Genomic DNA, 10,422 nt, shown 5'->3' on the forward strand with positions numbered 1-10,422 from the left:
AAGATAAAAACAGAAGAAATAATTTTATTCCGTAAAGTAGGTCTTTTTCAGCATTTTTTTTATTCCATTTGTCTAGTGGCCAAAAAAAGTCCAATTTTCTAACCTTCAAAACTGTGGATGAACCCAAGGTTTTTAGTGTTTCAAACTAAAATTTCTATCCATGTTTACGAGGCTGCTGCTTAAAGGACAAAACAAAAATAGAAGAATCACAAAGTTCATGTGAGCCTTCAACCTAGTATTATTCTAAATTAACATTAAAGTTATTCAAGACACTAGTAATATTTACTTTGGAGATACTGCAAACTGATGAATGGTACTATGTTTGTCGATATTATTTAACATAAAATTGTGACGTAGAATCTAATCTTAGTATCAATCTTGTTCATGAGAAAGCGCAATAACATTTGTTAATTACAAGATACCGTCCTAGATTTAGGATGCAGGTATAATCTCCTTTAAATTAAAGATTCAATTATAGAAATTTTTGGATTTATTTGCGGCAAGCCACACGACAAGTGAAGATACATTGCCTCTACTTTGTCTTTAATTATTTGGTTAATTCAACTTGGCTAATTTGATTAATGATGATAATAGAGTATTAAGCTGTGGTTAAAGTTGATAGCGAGTAACACCTGATGCCTATTATGTCATATCATATCGTATTGTTTTTTTATTTTTATAATAATATTTATTTTGATTGTTACTTAAATATACTAGACATATTATATTATTCAATTTATTATTATATAACAATAAGAACATTCATTTCATGTAACAACGGATTTTGTATGGTTCGACTTTTATGATATTTCTCTTTCTTATTATGCCCTTACCTATTTCTTCATAATCCTATTTATTTCATTACCTTGTTTTCCTTTTTAACTTCACCTTTTACTCTATTAGACATTTACGCCTCAGATTTCTAGTTCGTTTGTTGCTATCTTTTCCTTTCTATCACTTTTATTATTCTCAACCTTCGTCTTTTCTTTTTATGATAATAGTGTCCAAGTTAGTTACCGTGCATCTCAATTATTTATCAAATATACTTGCTATTTCTCATCAACACATGTATCGGGTAATGTTGTCTTCAAGATTTAGGCAGATGAAATAAGTCACATAATATTTTTTTATTTTTTTGCGTTCGCTGGAATTAGATTGGAACCTTAAGATTTTCTATCATTTGACTACTTTACTGACTATCAGGCCACGCCCTTTAGTGCTAAATAATGCTGAGGAGAAAAATCAAGTGCAATCTTCTTCTTTTTCCTTTCATTTTTAACTAATGCTTTCTTTTGTTTTCGTAGACATTACATAAATTTCTGATATAGTTGATTATCTTTTGAAAGAACTACCAAATCATCCAAATAATACTCGAATGTAACAATATTAGATATCACTGAAAATTTATATCATCGTTCTTTTAGATGTTACACACTTCCTTATTTGCGATATTTAGACGGAAAAGTAGAAAAAAGAATGGAGTAGGAAAGAACAGAATCTGAAAGCATGTTATGTGCCGTAATATTTGTATAAGTCATTATTAACTTAATTTAATGCAATTACATATAAAGTTGATAGAGATAGAGTAGATGAAAGTGTAATTTCATTATCTAAGATATAATTTACGCCAATGAAAATACTGAATTATATTGTTTTGCAAGTTGGTGACTCAGACGCCCATGGTTTTGGGGACAGCCCAAAGTTATTTTGAGTGCTCTCTCCTATTTGCCCATTTTTAGCTGTCATACTTTACTTTCATTTATATTCTCCATTTTTTCTGTAATAATCAATTTAGGGAGTCTAATTTTGATTTTTCATAAGTTGCTTAGTCAATATCATGTGGTTTCTGAACATGGATAGACAAAATTGTCGATGAAAATTCAATGTATAGGACTAGTAGAACATATATTTGGCTCCTTGTTTGGCTTAATTACTTCAACCCAAAAGAATTAAAGAAGAGGATTTTACTGTTTAAACTGTCAACAATGTACATAATTTAAAAATTGACAGAATATTTCAAGATAGTCCTAAACTTGATACATTTTATTCGGTGTACATTTGGATATATTAAAGTTTTTGTCCCGATTATCTTATGTATTTGGTAATTTAATTTGTTGATAGCCTTGAGAAAAACTTTACAATGGGTGAGGCATAGATATGACATGATATGTGAGGGAATATTTTATTATAATTATATTGTGGGCCCCATCACTTTATGCTCTTCCTCCTTTTGCTTTCTTCTTCCACGTTTTTTGTCATTTCTTTTTCCTCTTTTTTCTCATTTTCTTTTTTTGCATCAATTTTAAAATCAATTCTATTATATGTAGATCAATTTTTTAAGATATTCTTCCGTTTTATTATTTACCTTTTCAATTTTTTCTTAAAAAATCAATTAAACTCCGTACAAGTTTAAAAGAAAATAATTGGCACTCAAAAAAAAAAATTAATGTAAAAACTGATAGCCAAATATGAAGCTATATTCTGTACCCGAGAAATTTAAAGTTCTAAGTGTCATCAAAGTAGACCCTGAATTTAGTGGTGTGCAAAAATCGGTTTAACCGATAAATTGAAATTTGAAATCGAGTGAACTTAGAACTTAAAAAATCATTAACCAAATAGATTTCTAAACCAATAATCTTTTTTTTCGGTTCAGTTTATCGGTTAAACCGGTTTTCGCACACCACTAAATTCAGGGTGTACTTTGATGACACTTAAAACTTTGAATTTCTCAGGTACAGAATGTAGCAACTTTGAACAATATATACCAAAAGAAAAAGGAAAAAAAGAATTCCAATAAATTTTCTAAAGTGATTTTACTTTTAAAAGCATCCTGCATTCATTTTTACTTATCAGTTTTTTTTTTTTTGGAGTGCCAATTATTTTCTTTTAAACTTTATGGAGTTTAACTGATTTTTTTAAGAAAAAATGGAAAATATAAATAATAAAACGAAAAAATATCTTAAAAAATTTGATCTGTGTATAATAGAATTGATTTTAAAATTGATGCAAAAAAAGAACATGAGAAAAAAGAGGAAAGAGAACCGGCAAACAACGTGGAAGAAAAAAGCAAGAGGAGGAAGAGCAAAAAGTGATGGGGCTCACAATATAATTATAATAAAACACTCCCTCACATACCATGTCATATTTATGACTCACCCATTGTAAAACTTTTGGCCTCGACACCCTCCATGTTAACATGTCAGAGTGTGAATGTACTCTCCTTTGGGCGGGGTGACTGAAAATACAAAACAAACCAGTTTCAGAATAAAATATTTCCTAACCATTAATTGCCACGTAATTATATATAATAATTTATTTTGTTTCAAATTTATATTTTTTTGAATTTATTGTTAATAGATAATGCATACTTTATCCTAAGAAGCCCTACTCAGGTTTTGTCCATTTATCTTCTTCTTCATTGAGAACAACACCGTTCTTCTTGCTAACATCCTAAGAAGGTCAGAGCAATAGTTAAAACAACAATTCCCATTAGCAGTACATAAAAAGACTCTTCTCTCTTTTTCTGTACTTAATACCAATGTTGTAGGTAATCAAGACTTCATTAATCTTATTCATTTGTAAGATCATATTTGATTTCGTTGTATCATTTATTTCTATCAAATTTCCTTGAACATATTGTTTTTTTACATATTCTGAAGATCTTCAGTTAGTCAAATATGTTGTCCCATGCTGGAAAGGTCAATACCAAAGGTTGAGAAAGTTAGTGTTTTGATAACAATAATCAACGATTAAAGTCCCGATAAACAATAGATATAACTATTTTTCTGTAATTGATGCTTGCACCAATTTAAGTAATTTGATTTTAACAATATCAAATTTTAGCAAAAATATGTATTAATGAATTATTTTTGATGATAAAATCAAAATTATTTAAAACACATATTATGATTTTGTGGATCCAAAAAGCACCTTGTTTGGATAAATTTATGATTGTTGTGAGTTACAAGGAATCAATTAGAGATTTGTAATTTATGGGTTTAAAGACAAGTAGGTCGTATCCAATCCCGAAAACTCTCCTTTTTGGGGTCAGCGTTTCATATTATCAAAGCTATATTGAAAGAACCAAGCTTAATCAACAAAAAAATAATGGAAGACAAACATATATCTTAAGATCAAATGATATGACCGGATGTTTATTGCTCAAGAATAGAAATGAAAGATAGGTTACAAGAGTGGAAGTGAAAGTGTCCTTAGCTTACATGATAAGCTATCTATATATAAATCAAAATGAGACTTTTCAACCCGAACGTTCGATGATGTAACCCTATTTCACTCTCACGTGCTTCTCTGACTCGACGCTCTGCTCGAGACCTGCTGATGTGACCGTAGTTGGTGGGAGTGGATGCCAGCTTCGGAAGCCCTCCCGGCCTCCTCGAGCTCCGGACTACGGAAAATAGCTTGAGCACAGATTTTGCCCAATAGAGATAGTCCCCACTTTTCGGGTCTTTCATTTTCCATGAGCCTGGGAAGTGGAAGAATCTGCTGCTTTCCTAAGATTCCAATTATAGACAAGACGTCGCCTCTTTTCTCGTAATGACCACAAGAAATGGAGCGTCACCTCTTTTTCCGTGACTAGCTGATTTGTCAAGCTGACATTTAATGCATCCAGTCGCTTATTCCATGACACTCCTTCTGAGACGCCGATTGGCGTTTCATTGATTGGACGCGCTGCTCGATATCTATGTCGAATAGTCTCACACATTGGCTATATATATGAGTGGCCTTTCTCAGTTTCTCCCATCCATATTTTTATCCCTTGTTGTTGTGCAAACTCGCTTTTTTCTTACTCCTCAGGCCTTCATTTTCCACCATAATGTCTTCATCATCCACTTCAACATCCTCCTCTTTTGACCCAACTCTGGCGAGCATACGAGAGCGACTAAGGGCTACCTCAGTGGTTTCTGCTCATCGTCGAACATCCTCCGTTGTTACCACCCAAATGGAAGAGTTGGGTTCCCTTGCTCTTAACATTGTTCTCTTGAATTTTTGTTTCGAGAGAGATTTCCTTGTCAACCGCTAGTTTGAACCCGTGAAGGGTTTCACTTCTTTGGTTGACGACCGTATCATCCCCCGAGTCCGCATCGACTGCCGCTGGGAACCTGAGGTGGATATATCCCTACCCTGGCTAATGTCAATATCACTCATCACATCCTGAAGAGATCCTTAGTATACACTTACCCCTTAACTATTGGGTTTGGCCTCCCAATCCACGAAGTTATCAAGGCCTTTTGGCGCTGGTATGGCGTATGTTTGGGGCAACTAGCCCCTCAAACCTGGAGAGTGGTCCGATGTTTGCAGTTTTTAGCCGACCAAGCACACCTCCTTTTTACTATAGATCACTTGATCCGCCTTTATTCCTCCCGGATGCTTTGCAGGGGAATAATTGATCTTGGTTTTTGAGGCAATCGAGGCCTCATCTCGAACGTTAAGGACAATTATGACCGGGGATGCTCAATCGATTCGTGATGATGCGCACCGGTCGCTTTCACGACCTTACCCTTTGCCCTTTTCGGGAGCAATGGAACAATGCGCATGAGTTTTTAGATTTTTGTCTTCCCATGCCTCCGTTTTTTCTTGAATTTCCTTGTCTTAACTTAATGTAGAATGAGGACAACCCTCCTCTTTTTGTTTTTATTTTTTATGTTCTTCCAGCGGTACCAATCAATCCTGAGACCGTGCCTGACATTGTCGACTTGGTGATGGCCACGATGCGCGCCTCCAGGAGTACTAGGCGGACCTGGAGAGGCATTTCCATCAGTAGGTGGGAAGAAAAGAGCCACGGTAAGGGTTATTACGCTGTGCTTGCGTTTTTGTTTGATCCCTTGCTCCCCATTTTGATTCTTTTTTGTCTCGCTAGGTCTCTTTGCTCCATGGGCTTCCATCGGAAAAGCGCCTTCTAGAAAAAAGGCACGTGCTCGTATTACTAGGGCGGCGGCGGAGGCAAAAGAGGACAGGAAGCGCCCTCCCAGACGAGACAGGAGCATCTTCCTCTGAGGGGATCAGTTCTCGCGTTGGGGCGCGCCGTAGATTCCGCAAATGCCCGAGAGGGGAAATGCAGAGGTCGGTCCATCATAGTAATGGAGAGTGAGGAACTGTTTAGGATCGGGGGACGGGAGTCCCATCCTCCAAGGCCATTTTAGGTCGGGAGCGAGTGAAGGCTCATCCAGGAGTGTGGGGGCAGGCGCCCATCGTGCTGATGAATTAGGCGCTGGTCCCTATGTTTTGGATCCTCACGCTGCCCGTTCCAACCCTTGTTTAGAGGCCTCCTTGAGACATTTAGCGAGTATTTTCCTCCAGGTAATCATGGTCTTTTCACGCTGGGCTATTTATTTTTGATACGCTCAAATTACACCTATTAAATGATATAAAGCGGACGATATCAAATATAGTAACCCATCGAGGTTGGGGCGAATCCCACAGGAAATATGGTGTGAAAAGGTAACTAAAGTCGTATAGTACTTTCTTGCAATCTAGTTTCATATTCCGTTGAGTTTGTAAACTGTTGGTTGTTTATTAACTAATTGCTTTTGATTATAATGAATATGATTAAAGAAACCAAGGTTGTGTCCCCCTTTAGATAAAGTGTATGCTATGGAAATTGATCTTGATATACTTCTAATGGATCGTTGTATGAATGCACTTAACCTCTTATTGAATCCCTAGTATTTTCCAATAGTTAAGGACTATTTCTCTTTATGATTTTCCTAAATATAAAAGAGTGTATATGAAGAATGGTAAATCTTATGCAAGTAAATTCCTCTTATCCTTAAGTGAATTTATCAAACGAGGATTAACTCCTCGAGTTCTTATTATTTATTACTACCAAACCCTACTCACTTTTCCAAGTTAAGCAAAGTTTATGGCTTTAATCAATGTTTACAACCATCAATTTTGAAAGAAGAACCAAGAATAAATAAACCCTAACAATCCATTATGCATATATCAATCTCAATTCCCAATCACATAACACCTATCTTAGGGTTCACAATCTTAGTAGAGAAATTAGCTACTCATAACGAAGAATGAGGAACAAAGCAATAAAGAATTCATATTGCTTACTATTGATTAAAATAAGATGAAGTAATTGTCTTGTTCTCCAAAAGCTCCAAACACCAATGAAGTATTTAATGCTCTAACTCAAGAGACAAAGTCTGACAACTGATAATAAATAAAATCCTACAAGGAACTATTTATAAAGTCTCAAAAACATAAAATTACATAATTGCAAAAAGGCCCCTGACGGCATTAATTACGTTTCGTATAATGAGATACGGACCGTATACAATTATACGATTGGAAGTTCTTCAAGTCTTCAATGAAAAGTCATGATCACATTATACGGCTCGTATTTGATTATACGGTCCGTGCAACTTGGCTTTCTGCCTCATCTATTGATTGCTAAATATGTTTTGAAATACGGCCCGTATCAGAAGATACGGTCCGTAAAAGTTGTCCATATGTCACCATCTTCTTCTTCAACATTATGTATCCAATGCTTCATATTAACGATCAAGATTGCGGTCCGTATAAGATTATACAACCCGTAAAACTTCACCATCAGTGCTAAATCATGCCACTTTAATTTTTTGTCCTTTAACTCCTCAATTACCTGCAAACAATAAAAACACATCAAAACGACACATACTTGCTTAAAAACAAGTAAAACTTCTCGTAAAAGGGTATCAGATGTGCCAATAATTTCACGGCACATCAACACCCCCAACTTAAAGTTTTTTTGCTTGTCCTCAAACAAGTAATACCACACAAATGACTCAAATAAACATGGGATTTGCTATCTTGGAGAAGTCTTTAATAAAGCACCGATAGAAATCGGCGTGCCCCAAGAAACTTCGAACTCCTTTCACACAGATAGGTGGAGGAAGCTTGGCAATGACATCAATTTTCGCTTGATCAACCTCAATCCCTTTCTCAGAGATTTTGTGACCGAGGACGATCCCTTCCTTCACCATAAAATGACACTTATCCCAATTAAGCACAAGATTAGTCTCCTTATATCTCTTGAGTACTCGACCCAAATGGTCAAGCGTTTCATCAAAAGAATCACATAGCACCAAAAAATCATCCATGAAGACCTCCAAGAAGTCCTCAACCATATTTGAGAAGATCAACATCATGCACCTCTGAATTATAGTCGGTGTATTGCAAAGACCAAAAGGCATCCTGCTAAAAGAAAAAGTCCCATAAGGACAAGTGAAAGTCGTCTTCTCCTAGTCTTCAAGAGTAATATTAATCTGGTTATAGCTAGAATACCCATCTAAAAAGCAATAATAAGACCTTCCAGCCAGCCGATCAAGTATCTGATCAATAAAAGGCATGGGGAAATAGTCCTTGCAAGACGCAGAGTTTGGCTTTTGATAATCCATGCACACACGCCACCCAGTAACAGTCCTAGTCGGAATCAACTCATTTTGAGCATTTGGCACCACTGTGATGCCTCTCTTCTTCGGAACACATTATACCGGGCTCACCCACTTGCTGTCTGCAATAGGATATACAACTCCAGTATCTAACCATTTAGTGATCTCTGTCTTCACCACCTCTTGCATAAGTGGATTCAACCTCCTCTGGTGTTTAACATTCAGTGTGTTATCCTCCTCAAGCTGAATTTTATGCTCACAAATACCAAAAGGAATACCTCGAATGTCAGCAATGGTCCACCCAATCGCACGTCTATACTCTATCAGAATCTCCAACAACCTCTTCATCTGCTCCTCATTTAACAATACAAACACAATCACTAGCAAAGTATTATCTGGGCCCAGAAATTCATGCCTCAAATGTGAAGGAAGCTGCTTAAGCTCAAGTGGCTCTACAATGGATGGTTTTGCTGGAGGATCTGTTTTCAAGATCAAGATCTAACTTCTTCGGTTGGTACGAGTAAGAACCCAACCCCACCATCGAGTTAACAGTCTCCACATAACCTTCCATGTCATCAACATCAAAGTTTACCAAGATGGCAGCAAGAGCTTCGCCCAAACATTTCTTTTCCATCTTGAATTCAACAACTTCATCAATAACATCAATAGAATCAATAACCGAAATGCTTTCGTACGAACTTGGTAACTTCATGCCCTTACTAGCCTGGAAAGTAACTACGTCATCATTGACTTGGAATTTGATTTCATTCTTTCCATAATACGTAAGAGCTACTCCTGTAGCAAGGAACGATCTCCCCAAATAATAGGAATATCCCAATCAAGAATCACAAAGTCAGCATGTATAAGAAAATCACCAACCCCAACTAGTACGTCATCTACAACTCCAACCGACCTCTTAATACACCTATCAATCATTTGTAGTCTTATGGTAGTAGGTCTAGGCATTTCCAACCCCGACTACTTGTATATAGCAAGAAGCATTAGATTGATGCTAGCCCCATTATCACAAAGAGTACGAGCAAAGTCATGGTGGCCGACAGAACATAGAATAATAAAGGCCCCAGGATCTTCCTTCTTCTGAACTGTTGTTGTAGATAATATTACACTAACACGGTGAGTCACACTCACAGTGTCATACTTCACAGACCTCTTTTTTGTTAGCAAATCTTTCAAATACTTTGTAAATCCGGGTATCTCGTTGAAAACATCCAGAAATGGAATGTTCATCGATAACTGCTTCAGCTGATCATAGAATCTCTGACACTTAGCATCTTCCGTCTTCTTCATCAACCTTTGAGGAAAGGGATGTGTAGATTTAAAAATTTGTGTCAAAGGGCGACGAGCCCCTTTAATAGTTTGCTTACTGGTGTCACTAGTCTCAGTCTTCTTCGAACTTTTCAGAATATCAGCAACCTTCTAGACAATAGGAGTTTCTGTCTGAACCTCTTCAATAATAGTTGGCACATCAGATTGTGTTTTTTTCTCTTCAACCATTGGCTCGAGATCAATCACCTTCTTTTCAGCATGCTGAAGTATTTTACCACTCCGAGTACTGATAGCATATACACAATCTACACCACCTCCACCATTCTTCGAATTTTAAATAGTATCAATCGGCAGTCCTCCCTTCTGAGGAGGGTGTTGCTCTTTGAAAATATCCTTCATCTGCGAGTCGAGCTTCTGAATGGAAGCAGTGGGAGATCCTATAGTTTTAGTCAGCCTCTTCAATGTTCTATCTAGTTTGTCTTGGTTGGCTAGCACCTTTTAAAGCATGCTCTCCTACTTAGAACTCCCTTGTTCAGTCGACTGACCTTTTGGTGGAAATAGGGATTGAAACTCCTATTTCAAAAAATTGTTCTTATTGTTGTAGTTGTTACACCTCGTATTTTCAGAGGAACGCTCACCAAGCCTAAGTACAAGCACGTGGAATTTTGATCAAGAAGGATAACCTTCAGATTTAAGGAACGACGCAAGTATTAAGCATATTTATGGACAAAGTGAT

The sequence above is a fragment of the Lycium barbarum genome, chromosome 6 (genome assembly GCF_019175385.1).
Source record: "Lycium barbarum isolate Lr01 chromosome 6, ASM1917538v2, whole genome shotgun sequence".
NCBI classification, from domain to species: domain Eukaryota; kingdom Viridiplantae; phylum Streptophyta; class Magnoliopsida; order Solanales; family Solanaceae; genus Lycium; species Lycium barbarum.